A 23,093-nucleotide genomic window follows, 5' to 3' on the forward strand; every position below is an offset into this window, starting at 1 on the left:
TCACCATAGCCAAAAGGTAGAAACAACCCAAATATTCATCAACTGATGAATGGATAAACAAAATGTGGTATATCCATACCACAGATTACTATTCAGCCATTAAAGTGTACAGAGTGTGTTACCTGCTACAACAAGACAAAGCTTGAAAACAAAGAAAAGAAGCCAGACACGAAAGGCTTGTCATATTACATGATTCTATTTATATGAAATGTCCAAAGTATGGAAGTCCACAGACACAGAAAACCGATTAGTGATCACCAGGGGCTGGTAGGAAGGGTAAAAAGGAAGTGACTGCTTAATAAATATGGGGTTTCTTTTTGGAGTATTGAAAATGTTCTATTTTTTTTTTGGTAGAGATGGAGTCTCCCTATGTTACCCAAAATTAGCCATCCATAGTGGTGCATGCCTGTGGTCCCAGCTAGTCAGGAGGCTAAGGCTTGAGCCTGGGAGGTCAAGGCGGAAGTGAGCCTTCACACCACTGCATTGCAGCCTGGGTGACAGATCCTGTCTTAAAAAAGAAAGAAGAGAGATAAAAGAAAGAAAAAGAAACAGAGAAAAAAGAAAGAGAGAGAAAGACAGAGAAAGAAAGAAAGAAAGAAAGAAAGAAAGAAAGAAAGAAAGAAAGAAAGAAAGAAAAAGAAAGAAAGAAAGGGAAAGAAAGAAAGAGAAACGAAGGAAGGAAGGAGGGACGGAGGGAGGGAATGGAGAGGGAAAGAAAAAAAAGGAAGGAAGGAAAGAAAAGAAAAAGGAAGGAAGATAAAAAAGAAAAAGGAAAGAAAGAAAAAGAAAGAAAGAAAAAAGAAAAAGAAGAGAGAGGGAGGGAGGGAAGGAAAGAGAGAAGTGGGGGGAAGTGAGGGGAGGGGAGAGAGGAAGGAAAGAGAGGGAAGGAAGGAAGCAAGGAAAGAAATGTTCTAGAATTAGATAATAGTTGCAGTAGCACCAACCTGTGTATGTACTAGAAGCCATAAATCAGCATACTTTAAAATGGTTAAAATGGGGAATTTATGTTATGTGAATTTTACTTCAATTTAAGGTGTGTCTGTGTACCATCGGATTATGTTATTCAACATAAGAATAACAGTCCATAGACCAGATTTAACACCCAGCTCCAACCAAATCCAAATCCAACCATTTGAATGAGGGCAAAAATTTTAGCCTCTGAGTCTCAGTTTTGTATATAAAAATGGGGATGATAATAATGCCTGCCTTATAGAGTCCTTAGGATTAAATGAGCTAACGAAAGTGAATATATCATGAGCCCTAGAATATAATAAATTCTCAACAAATACATAAACAGATGCACAGAAAATAGATAGCTATGGCTGGGTGCAGTGGCTCATGCCTAGAATCCCAGCACTTTGGGAGGCCGAGGTGGGAGGATCACTTGAGTCCAGGTGTTTGAGATCAGCTTGGGCAACATAGTGAGACCCTGTCTCTATAAAATAATAATAATAATAATAATAATAATAATAATAATAATAAAATGGCATCAGCAGTGCCTGGGCAAGTTATTTGTTGCAAGGAAAGACAAGTGTCGTGAGTTTCCACTTTGCATAATGTGTTCACCAAAATTACAGCTTCACGTACGTAACTTCCAGTCTCTTTGCCCATACAGATATTTCCAAAACCAACTTAAATCTCATCTCAATTAAGCCTTTCCAGTCATCCAAGCTGAAGATACCTCCTCTTCCACTGAGCTTCTCAGAAAAAGAAAAAAGAAATGAAGCAAAAAAAAAAAAGGTACCGCCAGGTGCAATGGCTCATGCCTGTAATCCGAGCATTTTGGGAAGCCAAGGCAGGAGGATCACTTGAGCCCAGCAGTTCAAGACCAACCTGGGCAACAAGGTAAGACGTTGTCCATGTAAAAAATAAACAAATATTTAAAAACTAAAAGGCACTAATTTAAAAACCTCTGTCTCCTACCATAACCTCTTTCCTTTGACATCACTTTCTCCATTTCCTCCCATATTTCTTTGACCTCATCAACATCCCAAAAACAGTGACATTTCTACTTTTTTTTACCCAGCACGTTCCTTCTCATCAAGCTGCAATTCCATAGTCTAGCAATGCATTTGCTGTCTTACAAATACCTTCAGCTCCTTGACCTTCTCCTTCCAAAGCAGAACCTGAACTCTGCACAGATCCAATATCCACCTTACCTCCTCTATGCCTTGAACTTGAAACATTAGTTATTACTGGAGAAAAACACCCATTTAGGCAGAATGGTAACAGGTCAAATTAATAGTGACCAACCTCAAATTTGCACTCAACCATGCCCAGAAATTTTCTTAAATTTCCTCTACTAAACCCTTCTCCCATTCTCCATTAGGATTTCGTAACTCTCCACTCCACTAAAACTCTGACTTCCTGTTCCATGTAGCCTCAATTGATCATTCTTCACACTTCGTGAAGAATACAGAACCCATCAAGTACCAAATCATCCCTCGTATTTTAACCACCAGTTCTCCATTTGCAACCACAGTCTTCTTTTTCTTTCTATTACATAGAAATGCCTTTCCCATAATGAAAGTCATACTTCTCCATCTCTGCTCTTTTCACTCAGGGCCTTGCCGCACACCAAGGTGTGAATATGGTGATCTGGGGGTTTTCTTTTAACTTTTACATAAGTGATTATGGGCCAGGCGTGGTGGCTCATGCCTGTAATCCCAGCACTTTGGGAGGCTGAGGTGGGAGGATCACTTGAGTCCAGGAGTTTGAGACCAGCCTGGGCAACAAAGTGAGACCCCCATCTCTAAAAATAAATAAATACAATAATAATAAAGAAAAGAAGCTACCATGGATTACTTACATAATTTTTAAGGAAGAAATTAAGAGGGAAGTGTAATCCATTGTCATCAGAAGGTTCTGGCATCCTTGGAGAGGCTCTAACACTACATTGTCATTTCGGGTCAACATTCAGCCACCCATTTGGTTTTGGGGTAGGAATAGAAACTAAATTCTGCAGCTGGGCGCAGTGGCTCACACCTGTAATCCCAGCACCTTGGGAGGCCAAGGCAGGCAGATCATGAGGTCAGAAGATCGAGACCATCCTGGCCAACATGGTGAAACCCCGTCTCTACTAAAAATACAAAAATGAGCCAGGTGTGGTGGCACACGCCTATAGTCCCAGCTACTCAGGAGGCTGGGGCAGGGGGATTTCTTGAACCCGGGAGGCGGAGGTTGCGGTGAGCCAAGATCACGCCATTGCACTCCAGCCTGGCAACGGAGCAAGACTCTGTCTCAAAAAAAAAAAAAAAAATTCTGCCCACCAGAGAAACTGAGTAAACAAGTCTCATAGAGATCATAGGAAGTGCTACAGAATGTGGTAACTATCTCTTGTAAAATAACAGGCCATATATCTCAAGCCTCTCCCATAGCCGACTTAATTGTTGCTAATTTTCTAATGTACCTAAATCACGAAAGTGAAATCAGAGGGATTACCTAATGAGTGATCTGTTCAGAGAGGAGTGAATTCAAAAGGCATCAGCAGCGTTGGAGAGCCTCCGGTGTGGGGAAGGCTCACCTCCGCAGGGCCACTTTTTCTTGTCAGTAAATCACACAGTCAAATTACAGGAGAAAGTGACAGGAATTCGGCTAAATTCCAACTCCTGGCCTCAGAAGGTTATTCATCAACCCTGCAGCAGCAGCTCTCTGTCTGGCAGGGGAGGTTTCCTCTAATTATGTATCGCTCCCTGCGGGCCACCCGGCAGGACCTTTATTTTCTTCACAGTTATTAATCAGCTATCCAGTGTTAACAAGAAGATCAGATCCAGAAGTATGCAAATCCACCCTCAATTCTTTCTCCTAATCACTCAGCAGGCCACCTTAGGAACTCGCTAATGAGCTGACCATCTAAAAGCCTCCTGCTAACTACCAAGTCTCCTATTCTTAATGATCACTTCCAAAATGGGATATTTTTGTTTCAAATACATAGGCCTATTCAATACCCGGAAATATATAACTTTTCAGCAATTTTCTGGCAAAACATGTAAATTAGGCAATGCTAAAACTGACTAAATTATAATAAAACCCAAGAAATGTCCAATGGGAAATTCAAATTCAACACCTGGGGACCTTCCTAACCCCAGAGACCCAGAGTCCCAATCTTTGTTACTTTTTTTTTTTGAGCAGTGTCGCACTCTGTCGCCCAGGCTGGAGTGCAGTGGGGTGATCTTGGCTCACTGCAACCTTGCTGATACCACTCCAATGACTGGAGGAACACCAGGGTCCTCGGTCTCGTGCTGGTTTAGATAAAACAAAACAGACACACGTGGAGTGGTTCTAAGGATCGAAAAGTTTCATAGGCAAGAAACAAGGAAGAAGAAAACAGCTCCCCTGTATAGAGACAGAGGGAGGGGTATTCAAACAAAGAAAACTCCGTGTGCGGCGGAAAAGTGGCTGCTTATATGAGGCCGGAGGAGGTGGTGTCTGATTTCCATAGGGCCCGCTAGGTGTGTCCTTTACGTAACCCAAGAAAAACCTGGCCCTCCCACCTTAGCCCCGTAACATGATGTTCTGAACACATGGTGTTATCTGGAGATGGCCATGACAATTGCTACACCTGGTGACAAGGAAAAGACGGCAGGAATCGCCATACTGAGTGAACCCAGTTTCTAATGGCCGGCATTTGCATATTGAAGCTTGCTGGCCCAACCCTTCAAGCCACCATTTCTGTTAGAAAAGAGATAGTTCAGGGATTGTTTCTTATTACAGGAAAATTTCCACCGAAAACCTTTGCCCTTACTGTCTGCCTAAAAATTATTTCTTAATAACTCCTCTATCTTCACCTCCTGGGTTCAAGTGATTCATTCTCCTGCCTCAGCCTCCTGAGTAGCTGAGATTACAGGTGGCCACCACCATGCCTGGCTAATTTTTGTATTTTTAGTAGAGATGGGGTTTCAACCATGTTGGCCAAGCTGGTCTCGAACTCCTGACCTCAGGTGATCCTCCTGCCTCAGCCTGCCACAGTGCTGACAGGTGTGAGCCACTGCACCCAGCCCCAATCTGTGTTTCTATTATCAAAGTCTCATCCTTTGAATGTGTCTTCCTCTAACAACTTCAAAACAGCATCCCTGTTCTGAAGTATTACATTGAGCCTTACAAAACTACCAATCTAATAATTTTTTATCTACAAACATGGCGATTTTGTGGTTCAACTTAATATACTGGCCCACAGAGGCTTTTGGAAAGAGATTGAGTTTTTTAAAGCATACAAATAAAGAATTATAATAATAACTGTAATAACTAACATTATTGAATCATTCATTTAATCCTCACAACATTTAACACTCTCATTTCACAGATGTGAAAAATGAGCATAAAGAAGTTGAGTAAGGCCAGGCACAGTGGCTCATGCCTGTAATCCCAGAGGCCAAGGTGAGAGGATCGCTTGAGGCCAGGAGTTCAAGACCAGCCTGGGCAACATAGTGAGATGTCTCTATAAAAACTTTTTTTTTTTTAACTTTTTAATAATTAGTGCACTCCTGTAGTACCACCTACTTGGGAAGCTGAGTAGGGGATCACTTGAGCCTGGGAGACTGAGGCTGCAATGAGCCAAGAATGCACTCCTGCACTTCAGCCTCAGTGACAGAGCAAGACCCTGTCTCCAAAAAAAAAAAAAGTTGAGTACTCTTCTCAAGGTCACAGACTGGCAAAGGCTAGATTCAACACAGGCTTCTCTGTGATACACAGGCATTAACCACTGTGCTATATTTCCTGAAAAGTTTCTGTTGATAATGAAGGGACTCCCTCTGACCCCATATACTTTTCTAGGCATTGAAACTTTTACTTCTTCCACTGAGATCCCATAAGAGATAAAGTTACACATAGGCACTAAGGGTGAGTCTACTGTGAGCAAAACAAGTATTGTGTGGGTGCACACATAGGCACATGCAGCATGCTCCTGTGGAAGTGTGTGCCATGTATGGAAATTAGGCTATGACCGTATGGTATGGACAACGACCTTTGATAGATTAGAATACTGAAGATTTCTAATTTTATGAACAGGACAGACTCAATATTTTGAAAACTCTCCCATTAACAAAGAGGAATGCCAGATATAACATCCATTTGAATGCATAGCAACCAGCTGTGGTGGCTCATGCCTATAATCTCGGCATTTAGGGGGGCTTAGGCAGGTGAATCACTTGAGGTCAGTAGTTCGAGACCAGCTTGGCCAACATGGTGAAACCCCATCTCTACTAAAACTACAAAAATTAGCCAGGCATGGTGGTGCATGCCTGTAATCCCAGCTAATCGGGAAGCTGAGGCAAGAGAATCGCTTGAACCTGGGAGGCAGACGTTGCAGTGAGCCAAGATTGTACCACTGCACTCCAGCCTGGGTGACAGAGTGAGACTCTGTGGAAAAAAAAAGTAAAAACATATAAATGCATAGTTAAGCTTACAAGAAAGTAAGAGAAATCCCCAGAGCTCAGCAATGAAGATTTGGTTTCTGAAAACCAGAGCATTATGCGAGTGAGCTGATGCGGCAACTAACCTGGATTGGTCGGGTTTATCTCCATCTTGACGAATGTTAGGAATTTGGTTTTAACATGCACCCAGTGATAAAGTAAAAGTAAAAGAGACTTGAGACTGCCAAGTAGGAAGCTGAAGTAAGACCCACCCATCCTCCCTCCCCTGACTCCACTACAGCACAGGAAGAGTGGACTAGAAAAATATCTCTCTACCAGCATAACGAAATGACGTAGAAGTTTGTCTCTTCTGGCCTACCTAGATTCTGAATAGAAAAAAAAAAAAAAATTGAGTTTCCTCATTGGAAAGTCAATTATGGGTCAATGCCATGTGAGGGCCCAGGAACCCCCAAGCCAAAAAATTAACACATAAATAGATCCTAGGATAGCTACCTCACTGGAGCACCTGGCAGAAGAAAACCACACAGGAGGGACACACTCACCACTATTCCTACAAATAGAGCCCTGCTGAAGATGAACTCATAACATACAATCACACAACTCAGTACTTAATAATCCATCATGAGCAAGAGCCAGCAGAAGTAACAAGCATGTGACAAAGTTCATTAGACTCTCAGAGCTTCAGGTGGCTGAATAATCAAATGAAGATGATAAAACAATTAAAGACATAAAGGAGAAAAGTAGACATAGAAGACTGTGTAGAAAGGAAAAAAAAAGTCTGAAATGAAAAATGGAATCACTGAAACAGAAAACCCATTAGTCAAATTTGGCATCAGCTTAGACACAGCTGAAAAGAGAAGAGTAGACTATGATAGGGCTCAGGAAATTGCCCAGAAGGCAAAAGAAATAAAACACGGAAAGGGTTCAAGAGAGTTTAAGAGACACAGAAGAGAGAATGAGAAGATAAATATATATCTAATTGGAATTCCTGCAGAAACAAAGAGATGTGAGAGAGGTAATATTCAAAGAACAAATGGCTGAGAATTTTCTAGAATTAATGAAAAACATGAATCCTCAGATTCAGGAAGTATATACAAAAAGTACCAAGCAGGAAATACAGAAATAAATCTATACCTTGTCACATTATAATAAACAGCAAAACACCAAGACAACAAGAAAATTTTAAACACCAAAAAAAAAGTAGATTACCTACAAAGGAATGACAAACAGCAGACTTAACAACAACAGAAACCAAAAACACAATATCTTCAAAGTGAAAAATTATAATTATCATCTAGGATTCTCTGCAGATAAAGAAGATAAACTATCACTAAAGAATGAGGGCAAACTAAAGACATTTTAAAGCAAACAAAGAATAAGAGAGTTGACGTCTGTCAAACTTTGGCTGAGAGGAATCCTAAAAGACATAATTTAGGAAGAAGGAGAAGAGGGCTGAGTGCAATGTCTCATGCCTATAATCCCAGCACCTTGAGAAGCCAGGGCAGGAGGATTGCTTGAGGCCAGGAGTTCCAGACCAGCCTGGGCAACACAGCAAGACCCTGTCTCTACAAAAATATTTAAAAATTACCCTGGCATGGCAGCATGCACCTGTAGTCCCAGCTACTCAGGAGGCTGAGATGGGAGGATGGCTTCAGCCCAGGAATTCCGGGCTATAGTGAGCCATGATCACACCACTGAACTCCAATTTGGGCACCAGAGAGAGATCCTGTCTCTAAAATGCAAGGGAACAGAGAGAGAGGGAGGGAGGGAGGGAGGCCAGAGGAAAGGAATAAGATGCAAATGTGTCAAATATGGGTAAATCTAAGTAAGCATTGGTCATATAAAACAATAAAAAGTAACAAATTTGTGGAAGAAACAAAACATTGTGAAACTAGAATATTAGCTATGAATAACCTATTATGGGGACTGTTTCAAGAATAAAGATTATTTTCTAGTTCTAGAGGAGGCTGGTGATGCTGATCAATTTCAGACTTTCTTAAATCAAGATGCAAGTTAAATGTAAGAAATAGAAATTGAATGCATGATGTCGTTAGTTAAAAAGAAAAATGTGAATTTAAAAAAACACACTTAAATCAAGACAAAAAAAGGAGCAAAGAAAAAGCATAGTAAATAGAAAGCACAAAAGAGGACAGGAAGAAATCTAAACATGTAAGTAATTGCAATAAATGCAAATGGATAAAATTCATTATTAATAGAGCATCAGCCTTTCAAAATGCATGTATGGCTGGGTATGGTGGCTCACGCCTGTAATCCCAGCACTTTGGGAGGCCAAGACGGGTCAATCACTTGAGGTCAGGAATTCGAGACCAGCCTAGACAACATGGTGAAACTCCATGTCTACTACTACCACTATGTGTATATACATATATATATCTTCAAAAATTTGCATGCCATCCTTCCACAGACACCATGCTAATCTTCTCTGTATCATTCCAATTTTTAGTATATGTGCTGCCAAAGCAATCGCAACAATAGAAATTTATTTCTCAGAGTTCTAGAGGCTGGGAAGTCCAAGATCACAGTGCCAGCCAAATTGATTCCTGGTGAGGGTGCTCCTGCTGGTTTGCAGACAGCTGTAAAGCTCTGGTGTCTCTTCCTCTTCTTATAAGGACATCAGCCCTATTGGATTGGGGCCCCATTCTTATGACCTCATCTAATCTTATTACCTCCTCATAGGCACTGTCTCCAAGCATAGCCACACTGAAGGACAGAGCTTTAACATATGAATTTGCAGGGAGAAATAATTCAAGCCATGCCAGACCCCCTATTCTGGAGGCAGAGAATGTTCCTAGTTTAGGGCCTAGTTTTACATCCTGGGAATGGTTTCCTAATCCATTATTCCTCACAGTTCTGGGCTTCTTCTGGCTCTGTTCTCCAAGAGTTCCTATCTACGCAACTGCTTGGTAGAGTGCAATATCTAGTAAGGTGGAAGGTGCCTATAGCCTGTGATCCATAAATTTCAATTCTAGGAAGTAGGCCCACAAGTTACTAATATTGTGACCTTGAGCAAATAACCTCTCTCTGTGACTTAACTTCCTTCTGTGCCTCAGTTTCCCATCTGTAAAATGGAGAAATAATATTGAGTTCCTCATAGTCCTATTATGAGAATTAAATCAATCGGTACTTGTCAAGTGTTTAGAACAGTGCCTGGCAGTTAATATGCACTATTTTTGAAATAATCTCAACATAGATCTATTTATTTTTTAAAATACTATCCAACAGTAAGAGAATAAATACAATAATTGGGTTAAAGCCATAGAGAAATATTATGAAGCAGTTGAAAGGAATGACCCAGAGGAATGAACATAACTTTATAAACTTATGTAAAGTTGTAATATATTCAAACTATTCTTCACTTAATTGTGCATTTGTCTGTAATTAAAGTTTTTTAATATTCATAGGAATGATGAACTCCAAAATTAGAATAGTGGTTACCTCTGGGAAAAGAAAAAAACTAATGAGATTGGGGAGTGATACACAGTGCCTACAACTATACCTAGTGACTTAGATTCTTCAAAAATAGGGATCTGATATGGCTGGGCATGGTGGCTCACATCTGTAATCCCAGCACTTTGGGAGGCCAAGGCGAGCGGGTCACTTGAGGTCAGGAGTTCGAGACCAGCCTGGCCAACATTATGAAACCCGTCTCTACTAAAAATGCAAAACTTAGCCGGGCATGGTGGCACACGCCTGTAATCCCAGCTACTTGGGAGTCTCAGGCAGGAGAATCACTGGAACCCAGGAGGCAGAGGTAGCAGTGAACCAAGATCACACCACTGCACTCCAGCCTGGGTGATAAGAGCGAGACTCCGTCTCAAAAAATAAAATAAATAAAACAAGAATAGGGATCTGATATGGCTGGGCACAGTGGCTCATACCTGTGCTTCCTCCAAATTATGACCCTGTAAGGCTCTGTTTTAGGATAAGCACAGGAGGAAGAGCAGAACACAGAAAGGAAGTTATTAAAGATGCCTTCCTGTGGTATACTAAGTGTCCATGTGAAGGATATCAAAATCCCAGCACTTTGGGAGGCCAAGGCGGGTCAATCACTTGAGGTCAGGAATTCGAGACCAGCCTAGACAACATGATGAAACTCCATCTCTACTAAAAATACAAAAGTTAGCTGGAGTGGTGGCTTGCCTGCAATCCCAGCTATTCTAGAGGCTGAGGCACGAGAATTGCTTGAGCTCGGGAGGCGGAGGTTGCAAAAACTCTGTCTCAAAAAAAAAAAAAATAGGAATCTGAAATAGCTATAAGATAGCAGGATATTTGAAATACTGTTCTCCATGATCTTCTCATATTTGATGTATTTTGTAACAAATTTTAAAATTAATAAGTATTCACAAGAAAATATATAATTGAGCACTGAGGCTGAATTTCCTGTTTTGGTCTCTGCAGATGCCTGACACACAGAAGAGAGCACTTGGAGTCCAGATGACCCACCCTTGTTCTACTCTTTCCAAAATTTCCATCGTAACTGATGTCACTAGGTCAAGAAAACATCCCAGCAACTGAGCTGGGGAGGAAATTGAAAAGAATGTACTTAAGGGAGGTGGATATAGTGTAAAGTAGGACAGAGATTCTCAACCCTGTTTCCTCTACAGCATACCCGAGAAATGAAAGTCACATCTGCAACTTACTCCCAAGAGTAAGCAGGTATGTTTTTAAAGAGCTAAGATTAGCTAGGCCAGGCACGGTGGCTCACGCCTGTAATCCCAGCACTTTGGGAAGTGAAGGCGGGTGGATCACGGGGTCAGGAGATTAAGACCATCCTGGCTAACACGGTGAAACCCTGTCTCTACTAAAAATATAAAGAATTAGCCAGTCGTGGTGGCGGGCGCCTGTAGCCCCAGCTACTCAGGAGGCTGAGGCAGGAGAATGGCGTCAATCCGGGAGGCGGAGCTTGCAGTGAGCCGAGGTTGCGCCACTGCACTCCAGTGTGGGCGACAGAGCGAGACTACGTCTCATAAAAAAAAAAAAAAAAAAAAAAAAAAAAAAGCTAAGATTAGCTATGGGTTATGCACCGCGTCATCATCTGCTGTCTACCAGCTATAAGTCCACCTCTTTCTCTTCCTCATATCAGGAGGGAACAAAACCCCTGACCTAAGGTTTGAAAACAGTAAGTCATTGATGTTGGACATCTGACCTCCTGACCAAACTAGACCAGGGAACCAGGCTTGCCTAGCCTAGGGCCTGGTTGTGGATACTGGTGATACCGTCGGTCTGGATACCCTCTGCTGTTTCCTTATTATTTCTTCTCATTCTCTCCCACAAAAGCAGTTTTTAGAGTAAATCATGAACCCAGAGGAGGAAAGCATGGGAATAGGGCAAGTTAGGACCCATGAGAATAGACTGAGGGATTGAAAGAGGATACCACATTCACTGCTGGAACCAGTCACTAACAGCGGTTGTTAGTGGGGAAGAGAGGGGCGTGGCCAGGAGAGTTTACTATTCCATCTTCCCTCTCCCTTTCTCTCTCTCAATCTCTCTCTCTGTTTTCTTTTTTTTTTTTTCCGAGGTGGAGTCTCTCTCTGTCACCCAGGCTGGAGTGCAGTGGCACCATCTCGGCTCACTGCAACCTCCGCCTCCGGGGTTCCAGCGATTCTGCTGTCTCAGCCTCCCTAGTAGCTGGGACTACAGCCTCCCGCCACCATGCCTGGCTAATTTTTGTATTTTTAGTAGAGATGGGGATTCACCATGTTGGCCAGGCTGGTCTCCAACTCCTGACCTCAGGTGATCCACCCGCCTCAGCCTCCCAAAGTGCTGGGATTGCAGGCATGAGTCGCCCACCCCGCCTCCTCTCCCTTTCTCCATCTCCTGTGCTATGCTATCAGTCCTAGCCATCTAAATTGCCTGAGAGCCTGACCTACCATAGTATGAGAGAAGAAGAAAAAATGTGACTCAAGGCAGGAAGAAGAGAGAAGGAAACAGGAATAGAAGGTGGTAGAGACAGAAGAGAAGGTCCCCTGGCTGTGGACCTTGCCCCTGAGGCCACAAATATATGTAAGGGACATAGTAACCTGGGGAAATGGAGAAAGGGGACTATCAGATGGGCCAAAGCTAGTTTAGCGTAGGAAATTTACATAATTTTTTTCAAAACACTAACGAAAGCTACTTATACAAACGAAGATTGAAATTCATACTTTTCATGATGCTCATACAGTCTTTTAAGTAAAGGCAAAAGAGATGTTCTATTTTTAAATAGCTTCTTCTCTTGGGATTCAAAATTTTAGTCAATGGGCGTTTCTGATGCAACCTGCACTTGCTGAAGGTAAGTAGTTAGTAAAGGAAGGTGTTCATTAATTTGAAGAAATCTGGCCATTTAATATCTTAGCACTTACTCCAATGGACCCTGGTCTTAATTTGAAAACACACACACCCCTCACATTCTTTTTCCCTAAGAAAAAGAGGTTTCCGTCCAGGCGTGGAGGCTCATGCCTGTGTAATCCCAGAACTTTGGGAGGCTGAGGTAGGTGGATCATGAGGTCAGGAGTTCAAGACCAGCCTGGCCAACATGGTGAAACCCCATCTGTACTAAAAATACAAAAATTAGCCAAGCACGGTGGCAGGTGCCTGTAATCCCAGCTACTCGGGAGGCTGAGGCAGGAGAATTGCCTGAACCTGGGAGGCCAAGGTTGCAGTGAGCCAAGATTGCACCCCTGCACTCCAGCCTGGGGGCCAGAGCAAAACTCCGTCTCAAAAAAAAAAAAAAAAAGAAAAGAAAAAGAGGTTTCCATAACTTTGAAATCAAAATAACCATCAAACCTCTCCATCCTTTGACTATTTTTCTTGTTTTCTTCGTTTGTTTGTTTTTGTTTTTGAAACAGAGCCCCACTCTGTCATCCAGGTTGGAGTACAGTGTTGTGATCTCAGCTCACTGCAACCTTCGCCTCCCAGATTCAAGTGATTCTCCTTGCCTCAAACTCCTGAGTAGCTGGCATTACAGGTGTGTGCCAGCATGCCCGGCTAACTTTTGTATTTTTAGTAAAGACAGGTTTCATCATGTTGGCCAGGCTGGTCTCGAACTCCTGACCTTAAATGATCTGCCTGCCTTGGCTTCCCAAAGTGCTGAGATTACAGGCGTGAGCCACCGTGCCCGGCCTATTCTTCTTTCTTATGACCAGGTTTACAGGGTAAGGCAAGAAAGGGAAGCAATGAGATAAAACCATTTATCACCTTTCACTTGATGATTTCTGGAAGCTGTTGTTGGAACGGCAATGTCCCAGAATCACAGACACTTAATGATGGAAGTCATCTGAAAAGCATCCTTGCCTGTTGCTCCGCCACACGGGCATTTTCCCTATAGAAAATGACATCAGATCCTTTCATTTCCATGAAGTCCAATAACTAACTAATAATTGTGAGTTATTTAAAATATCAAGTTAGGCAGTACTGAACTAATAATAAGAACACATATGCAATGAGGAATCTGACTCCACTTTTTGATGCTTGACTGCTGACAGCTTTTAAGCCTCCATCTGCCTCTACAGGGATGATAACAGCATATATTTAAAATAATTGGTCAGGCACAGTGGTTCATGCCTCTAATCCCAGCACTTTAGGAGGTCGAGGCAAGAGGATCACTTGAGGCCAGAAGTTTGAGACCAGCCTGGGCAACATAGTGGGACCCATCTCTACCAAAAATAAAAAAAAATATTAGCTGGGTGTGGTAGCACACACCTGTAATCCCAGCTACTCTGGAGGCTGAGGTGGGAGGATCGCTTGAGCCCAAAAGTTCAGGGCTGCAGCAAGCTATGAACTCACCACTGCACTCCAGCCTGGGTGACAGAGCAAGACCAATTAATAAATTACTTATTAATGTAATTACTTATTAATTAATAATTGGGAGGTTGAGGTGGGTGGATCACTTGAGGTCAGGAGCTTGAGACCAGCCTGGCCAACATGGTGAAACCCTGTCTCTACTAAAAATACAAAAGTTAGCCGGACATGGTGGCCATGGACGTGGTGGACGACACTGCCATTCCAACACCAGCTTCCAGAAATCATCAAATGAAAGGTGATAATAAGTAATAAGTAATTAAATAAGAAAAGAAAATAATTGACTTACCATTATGTTTACCATCATGCTTATGCATCCAACCGTAAAGACAGTACAGTAAACAATATTCCCAATCTACTTATTGTCATGATGCTTTATGAGGTCCTGGATTCAAAAGACTTCATTCTCCCAGTAAGACATCCTACTTGCAAAGACTTTCCTAAATATCGTGCTTTGGGGTTTTTTGTTTTTGTTTTTGTTTTTTATTGAAATAGAGTCTCACTCTGTTGCCCAAGCTGGAGTGCAGTGGCGTGATCTCGGTTCATTGCAACCTCTGCCTTCCAGGTTCAAGGAATTCTCCTTCCTCAGCCTCCTGAGTAGCTGGGATTACAGGCGCCTACCACCACGTCTGGCTAATTTTTGTATTTTTAGTAGAGACAGGGTTTCACCATGTTGGCCAGGCTGGTCTCGAACTCCTGACCTCAAATGATCCGCCCACCTCAACCTCCCAAAGTGCTGGGATTACAGGTGTGAGTCACCATGCCCAGCCTAAATATCATGGTTTTGAATAAGCACAGTGTCAATTTCTCTAATTTGTGTCATCATTCCACATATAGGGTGGGCTATTGTATAAGGTGAAGAAAATTGATGTGTGATCAATTGCTTATTCATTAAATATGTGTTGAATATTTAGTATGAGACAGGCACTGTTCTGAACAATATGGACATAGTATAGAATAAGATAGACAAAAATCCCTGTCCTTGTGGAATTTATATTCTAGAAAGAGGGGGTAGCAAAAGTAATATAAAGTAAATTATATAGTAAGTCAGAAGATACGGGTTATAGGAGAAAATAGAACAGAATAAGGGAAATCCAAAGTCCTAGGGCAGAAATGGAGAAGTGAAATTATCATTAGAGTGGTTTGGTTTCCTTACTGCTGTTCACCAAATACATATGGTTTTTGATCTCCAGGCTTATACTAGGATTGTACTTCCCTATCATATTAAAGTTAAGTACAGCCACAGGACTTGTTTTGGCCATGGAATGTGAGCAGAAATGATGTGTGTGATTTCTGGACAGAAGCTTTAAGTACAGTGTGTGATTCTCCACATGAGTCTCCCACTGCTGCATGCCATAGGAAGCTTCACTTGGCCAGAATTCCTGAATAACATCATGAGCCAAAGCCCCTGCCAACCTGTGTTGAACACTTGGTGTGACCTACATATGATTAAGCTAATGAGATTTTGGTCTTGTTTGTTACTGCAGCCTAACCCAACCTATCCCAACTGATGCAAGTTGCCAGGGTAGACCCCACTAAGACAACAAATGATAGTGGCTTGAACCTGAGTGACAATAGCAGAAGAGATGAGAAGTCATCAGAATCTGAAAATATTTTGCTGTATGGAAAAGAGTTAAGTCCTATATGATTGAAAATGTGAGACCAGTTACAGCAGACTACATTGATTCTAATAGTATGTCACAGACATCTTGTGTAAAAAGGGGAAATATACTTGTGTAAAAAGGGGAAGTGTTCTAGGGGCAATCTTTTATGGTCTGGTGACAATCGGAGGAAATAAATAATCTATCTAGCAGGTTTACAACAGCATAAGCAACCTACTAAATATTAGGAGATTTTACTGTCCGCGATGAGATTTCCAATTGTGTAGTGGAGCATTATTGCCCTCTAGTGATAAAAGAGAAAATGTACTTAGAGAAAAGGAAAGTGACAACCAATGCTTCTGGGAAATATGCAGTTTGAAATTTGGGGTTCTCTTTGGGCCATGACTGGTTGCTTTCCAGCAACTTTTGACTGGTAGACACCATGAGCAATTGTATATCTGAGAAGATAAAATCTGGCATTGCTCTTCAAAGTTCTCCATAATTTTCAAACAAGTGAGAATCCTGAATCCCTGTTGCTTAAGGTGCCATGATTATTGTAAGTATAAGAATTAGTAGTGTGCCGGGCGCGGTGGCTCACGCCTGTAATCCCAGCACTTTGGGAGGCCGAGGCGGGCGGATCACGAGGTCAGGAGATCGAGACCATCCTGGCTAACACGGTGAAACCCCGTCTCTACTAAAAATACAAAAAATTAGCCGGGCGAGGTGGCAGGCGCCTGTAGTCCCAGCTACGTGGGAGGCTGAGGCAGGAGAATGGCGGAACCCCGGGGGGCGGAGCCTGCAGTGAGCCGAGATCGCGCCACTGCACTCCAGCCTGGGTGAAAGAGCGAGACTCCGTCTCAAAAAAATAAAATAAAATAAAAATACAAAAAAAAAAAAAAAGAATTAGTAGTGATATCTACTACACAAATATTTTATTGTCTTCCATAAAAGATAGGGACAAGTAAGGAGATGGAGATTAATGCGTGTAACTGATAATTCCTGAACTTGGTGTTTTTTGTTTTGCTTTGTTTTTTTAACCAGTTGCACAAATGAGGAATGGTGAGAGACTTCCTGTTAGTAATTCAGTGAAACAGTAGTTAATGAAATAGAGTGGCATTTTTTGGTCACTTTCATAAGCTCAATATGAAGTAGTAGAGAGATGTAGCTTCCCAAAAGGCTGCAATCATGAAATGTTTATCCAAAAGGAAGTAATATATCCATTAAACTTCATATAATTATGCTGGCACAACGAGTATAATTTATTTAATCAAGATACAAATATTGTTGCATCTCTTATTTTACTTAACTAAACCAAGCAGAATCCCAATACTTTGGATAAGTTGGAGGTATAATTTCTTTCAAGGGACTTCTTTTCTCCTGCCCACTTATTCAAGAATCCCAGGATGTTGTCCAGAGTGGATGAACATATTTCTGAAATGCCTTCTGGAGAGCAATCCAGAGGATCCAATCCATCACTAGGAGACTTAACTTTCCGCTACCATTGTTGTTGCCACATTATGATTACTGGTCTTCCCCAGTCTGGTATATTCTTTTCCACTGTTCTTTTCTGTCCATATTCCTATGCAGGCCACAGTGGTGTCCTCCTCCTTCACTTCCCAGGTAATAGCTCTCCAGGTTAAACCCACATATGCAGTCATTCTTCCCAACACACGCATTGTGCCCTTGTGGATCCAGGACAATTCCAGTTCCAGACATAGCCACAAGCTAACCCGGAACCCACTTTTCCCCAAGACTATGTAGAATCGGGTAATAAGCCAGAATCCCCGGTCTTCACTCATCCTTCTCTCCCCTAAGAGCTGCCTCTAACCATCCAAAAGGTACTGTTTATGAGGAAGTCCAAAAGAGATGTGTGAGAGATATTGCATACTCTTCCAGTAGCCACCTGGGTTTCCATGAAAATTTACTTCCGCTTAAGCAACCTTTCATCTCTGCATAGTTAAAACAGCAGCCTTCATCAAGCCCTTTTTAAAAGGCTTTGTTGTACATTTCCCCAAGAGCAATAGATGCCTGCTTACCCTATCTTTACTTATGAACCACAAAGAACAAAGAAGATCCGCTTCGGAATGACTCACTTTATCCTCCCATGCAGGACGATCAAAGGCCAAGTTTAAATGGCAGCTTCTCTGACATCCATATCTTAATTACAGTCTGGGTGCCACATTTAAGCATAAATCTTATTCTAGAAATATATCTTATAAATCTAAACACATGTACATTAAAGATCTAAACTATAATAAAGACTCTGACTCCAGTGTTTGGAGCAGCTACAACATAAACTCATGTACAAAAGATACGTTCGGATGTTCATTATTGCATTGTTGAAAATAGGGAAAAAAATTGAAAATGTGGTAAATGTATATTGATATGGATAAAGGAATGGTCAGATTAAATTATAATATATCCATATGATGGAATACTATGCAGCTGTGAAAAGAATAGATTTATTCTTTGTGAAAAAATTCTGGACATTGTGTATAATTTCTATAATAACAACCAAAAAATGTTAACAGAGATTCTTTCTAGGTAGAGAGACCACACTGAGAGGATGAAAGGAAGGGGGCTCTGGGGAGTTGGGCAGATATAGACTTTTTTCTTTTTGGAGACAGGGTCTTGCTCTGTCTTGACTGACACGGTCATAGCTCATTGCAGCCTCAGACTCCTGGGCTCAAGTGATCCTCCTACCTCAGCCCCCGGAGTAGCTGAGATTACAGGCATGTGCCACCATGCCTAGCCAGATACAGACTCTTTCTTTTCTCTTTATATCCTTCTAAACTGTTTGAATGTTTTACAAATAACTTGCATTGCTCTTCTTTTTTCAATTATGAAATATGCATATTATTTTAACTTATATATAGTTGTGAATGATTTATCTATATAACTTAATTAAATATAATTAACTTGATAAATACTCATAATTTTGAATATTTTAATGTAAGGAAGAAATGTGTCTTTTCTCCTTTAATAAGGGAAGATTGTACTGGGGATTTAAAAAACAAAAAACAACAACAACAAAAACATGATCAAACCTAGATAGATGACCAGATGGTGGAGGATCCAAAAGCTGGGTAAAGTAAGAAATGATTGAGAGTGTTTTGGATTTTTAACTTGAATAAAAAATAGAGCTGTCTTCAAATATCTACAGTAAGAGAATTCCACTTTTAGGTTTGTGAGGGCAAGATGATTTGAACCAATCCTACCACACACGGAAACTAACAAAACTGAGCAAAATATGAAAAGACATCTTCCTGAAGGTGTCACAGAGCTAGCAAAATCATGAAGATTTACTATTCCTGGATCCAGGAAAGACAGGAACTCCTATAAATTATGTGGGCATTATTCCCATTCTGCCCTTCATCCACTATAAAATGATTTACTTGAAAACAATATGAAACATTGTGATGCACAATAAGGCATTCTGTAAATCTACATATGGTTTCAACAACAGCTTTTCGCGTGGGAAGGGCCAATCCAAACCCAGAGTAAATGTCTACTCCAGTGACAACAAATCATTGCCCCTTTCATGATAGAAGTGGTCTCATGTAATCAACATGCCACCAGATGGCGGGCTGATTTCCCCAGGGAATTGAACCATATTCAGGGTTCAGTGTTGGCCTCTGCTGTTGGGAGATAGGGCACTCAGCGGCGGTTGTAACCTGATCGGTTTTGGTGAATGGAAGACCTTTTTGCTGAATCGATGGATAACCTTCATCCCTACCACCTTAGCCACTTTGTTTAAGAGCCAATGAAACAGGAATAGGGCTTGCTAAAAAAAAAAAAAAAGAGGCTGAATAATAGCCACAGAAAATGTCATCTTGTGAACTGACTTAAGATTCAGTGTTCTGTTGGGAACATGAACTACTGATCCTAATACTCTGAGTGGATGGTTTCCTGAGGGATGATGGCTTCCTGCTTGGATGTGATGATGCCTATAGTAAGCGAGGTGGAGATGCCAGAATTTCTGTGATATTCTACTACTCAGGTAGTTGTAAGCATGTATATTAGCTGTATGGTACCATGATTTTTTTAGTATGTGACCTATTTCCTCCCAAGGCAAGTGCTATAATTCCAAGAGGGTTATCATTCTTTTGCTGTGTGGATTATTTCCTCCCAAAGCAGGGACTGTCTTTCCCTGTCAAGGTTGAGATCTGACTCTAGTTATTGGCCTGGAGGCAGAGATGTGGCAGGACTCAGTCTTAAGAAAAAATGCTATCTTCCAAGGCATCTGCTTCAGGTGAGGCTGTTACATGGTCTCTAGACAAGGAAGGCTAATCCCCTTCAGCAAGAAGGAAGTAGCTGCTATGCCAGAAAGAAAGACTTAGGAAGATGTCGATGTTCAAGGTCTTCTGATTCCTGTGAACAGTCCAATTCCAAAATTCCATCCTGTACAACTTTCACAACGAATTGTCTTAACACAAGTCCTCTAGAAAGCAGAACTCAAGCAAATAAAAAGAAAAACATTTCTGGCACTTGGACAGAAGCATGTCCAAAGACACAAGGGTGAGGGAAAAAAGTGAGACAAATAAAGATGTGATGCAATGGCATGCAACGGATTGTGGCACTGCTTCACAATGAGCTACAGACACACAGTAGGTCGCTTTGCAGGCAGGTTCACCCTGCACAAAGGACTTCTCCAGAAGAGTTGCAAAAAGAAAACACACCTTGCAGTAATCCCTGAAAAGATAGGAATTTATTTTCCATTCGTCATTGTTCATTCCATTGAGCTAATTCCCTAAAGTTCTGAGTTGCACCATCTGGGCTCCTGGCAGCCACACAAGAAACCATATCCCACACTTTGCAATGTGGTGTCTTATTCAAATCTCAAAGTGGAGGGGTGACCTGGTGTGGGTGTGACACCAACTACGTGAAAGAAGAAGGCAGTCAAGAGCCTCTGAGGTGTACAAGTGGTGCTGATATCGTGGATTTGGAAGTTCCAGTGTGCAAGGAAGGAATGCTTCCACTAGGAAACACTGTCATGATGAATTGGAAACCTGAGACTGTCCTTGGAGTTTGGGCTCCTCATGCTACTGAACAAATGGACAAAGTAAGGGGCCATTCTAACGGGTAATTCATCCTACTTTTCAAGGAAAAATTAGGTTGCTGGCCGGGCACGGTGGCTCATGCCTGTAATCTCAGCACTTTGGGAGGCCGAGACAGGCGGATCACTTGAGCTCAGGTGTTCGTGACCAGCCTGGCCAACATGGTGAAACCCCGTCTCTACTAAAAATACAAAAATTAGCCAGGCATGGTGATGGGCACCTGTAATCCTAGCTACCCTGGAGGCTGAGGCAGGTGAATCACTTGAACCCAGGAGGCGGAGTTTGCAGTGAGCCAAGATCACACCACTGCACTAAAGCCTGGGCAACAGAGCAAGACTATGTCTGAAAAAAGAAAAAAAATGAATATTAAAATGACACTTGAGCTTGCCCAATAACCTGGACCTATCACAGAGCCTTCTTTTGTTCTAGGCTCCTGTTAAAACTAGCAGCTTTGGGATCGGTCAGTAAATGGACTAGAGTTGCATACCGCATAAGGAATATGTTGCCCGCAAGATCCACTAGGTGTTGCATCATTTTTTTCATCTGGAGCCAGATGTAACGATTTATCCTTGGCCTTAGAAAAGATATTTCACCATGTCCCATACTACTGGACGCCTAGAAATTTCCGAGGTAGAAAGCCCCTGAATCTTTGTCAAATGTTTCCCACCCTCTAACATACAAATGCCTTACCAATACATCTACAGTAGTTGCTACTTTTTGGTAGTTGCTACTTCTTGCTCATCAGGTCCAATCAGCTTAATATAATAAATGTCATGGACCAGTGTGAAGTCTTGTGGAAGGGAAAGGTAACCAAGGTCCTTGCAGACTAAATTATGACATAGGACTGAAAAGTGAAGGTGTATTGCTGGCCCTGCCAGCTGAAAGCAAGCTGCTTCTGATGGTGTGTACTAACAGGTATGGAGGAAAAGCATTTGCCAGAGCACTTTTGTTTCAAGTACCAGATGTGTTCATGTACCCAAGCGATGAAACTACATCTGCAACAGCAGTTGCAATTGGAATCACCATCTGGGTAAGTTTATGACAATCTACTATTACTCTCTATCCATTTTCTGCACAGGCCAAACAGGCGAGTTGAATGGGAATGTGGTAGGAAGCACCAGCCCTATATCCTTCAAGTCCTTGATGGTGGCATTAATCTCTGTAATCCCTCCAGAAAGGTAGAACTTACTGTCACAGTTCTAGAGGCTGTGAGTCTGAGATCCAGGTGGTAGCAGGGCCATGCTCCCTCTGTATGTGCTGAGGAAGGATCTGTTCTAGGCCTGACTCTTAGCTTCTGGTGGTTTGCTGGCAATCTTTGGCATATATTGGCTTTTGGCAAAACTTCAGACCTTACGTGATGATTTCTGTGGGTGTGTCTGTGTCCAAATTTCCTCATTTTATAATGACATGAATCATTGATGTTGACTCTACTCCAGTATAACCTCATCGTAATTTCACCTGCAGTAACCCTGATATGGTTTGGATGTTTGTCCCCTCCAAATCCCACATTGAAATGTGATTCCCAATGTTGCAGGTGGGGCCTGGTGGGAGGTGTTTGGAGCATACAGGAGGATCCCTCATGAATGGTTTAGCACCATCCCCCTGGTGATGAATGAGTTCTTGCTCAGTTAGTTCACACAATATCTGGTTGTTTAAAAGTCTGGGACCTGGCCAGGTGTGGTGGCTCACACCTGTAATCCCAGCACTTTGGGAGGCCAAGGCAGGAGGATCACTTGAGGCCAGGAGTTCAGCCAACATGGTGAAACCCTGCCTCTACTAAAAAAAAAATACAAAAATTAGCCAGGCGTGGTGGCACACACCTGTAATCCCAGGTACTCAGGAGGCTGATGCAGGAGAATCACTTGAACCCAGGAGGTAGAGGCAAGGTGAGGCAGTGTGCCAAGATCACGCCACTGCACTCCAGCCTGGGTGACAGAGCGAGACTGTCTCAAAAAAATCAATCAATCAATCTGGGACCTCCCTCCCTCGCTCTCTCTTGTTGCCACTCTCATCATGTGATGCACCTGTTCCCTGCACCTTCCACCATGATGGGAAGCTTCCCAAGGCATCACCAGGAGCAGATGCCAGCACCATGCTTCCTGTACAGCATGCAATGTGAGTCAATTAAACCTCTTTTCTTTTTTTTTTTTTTTGAGACGGAGTCTCGCTCTGTCGCCCAGGCTGGAGTGCAGTGGCGCAATCTCGGCTCACTGCAAGCTCCGCCTCCTGGGTTCACACCATTCTCCTGCCTCAGCCTCTCCGAG

The 23,093-nt window shown here is 42.2% G+C and overlaps 1 long non-coding RNA gene and 1 other non-coding gene across 2 annotated transcripts; one reads left to right on the forward strand and one right to left on the reverse strand.

Moving 5' to 3' along the window:
• Positions 1 to 1,742: 1,742 nt before the first annotated feature.
• On the forward strand, positions 1,743 to 11,056 carry LOC129492296 (uncharacterized). The gene is made up of 3 exons (XR_008660778.2): positions 1,743 to 1,845; positions 5,303 to 5,376; positions 10,791 to 11,056. It is a non-coding gene; the product is annotated as an uncharacterized lncRNA (long non-coding RNA).
• Positions 8,752 to 8,855, reverse strand: LOC129492371 (U6 spliceosomal RNA). Its single transcript, XR_008660832.2, has one exon. It is a non-coding gene; the product is annotated as a U6 spliceosomal RNA (small nuclear RNA).
• Positions 11,057 to 23,093: the final 12,037 nt, after the last annotated feature.

Source organism: Symphalangus syndactylus, chromosome 10 (assembly GCF_028878055.3).
Source record: "Symphalangus syndactylus isolate Jambi chromosome 10, NHGRI_mSymSyn1-v2.1_pri, whole genome shotgun sequence".
NCBI lineage: Eukaryota > Metazoa > Chordata > Mammalia > Primates > Hylobatidae > Symphalangus > Symphalangus syndactylus.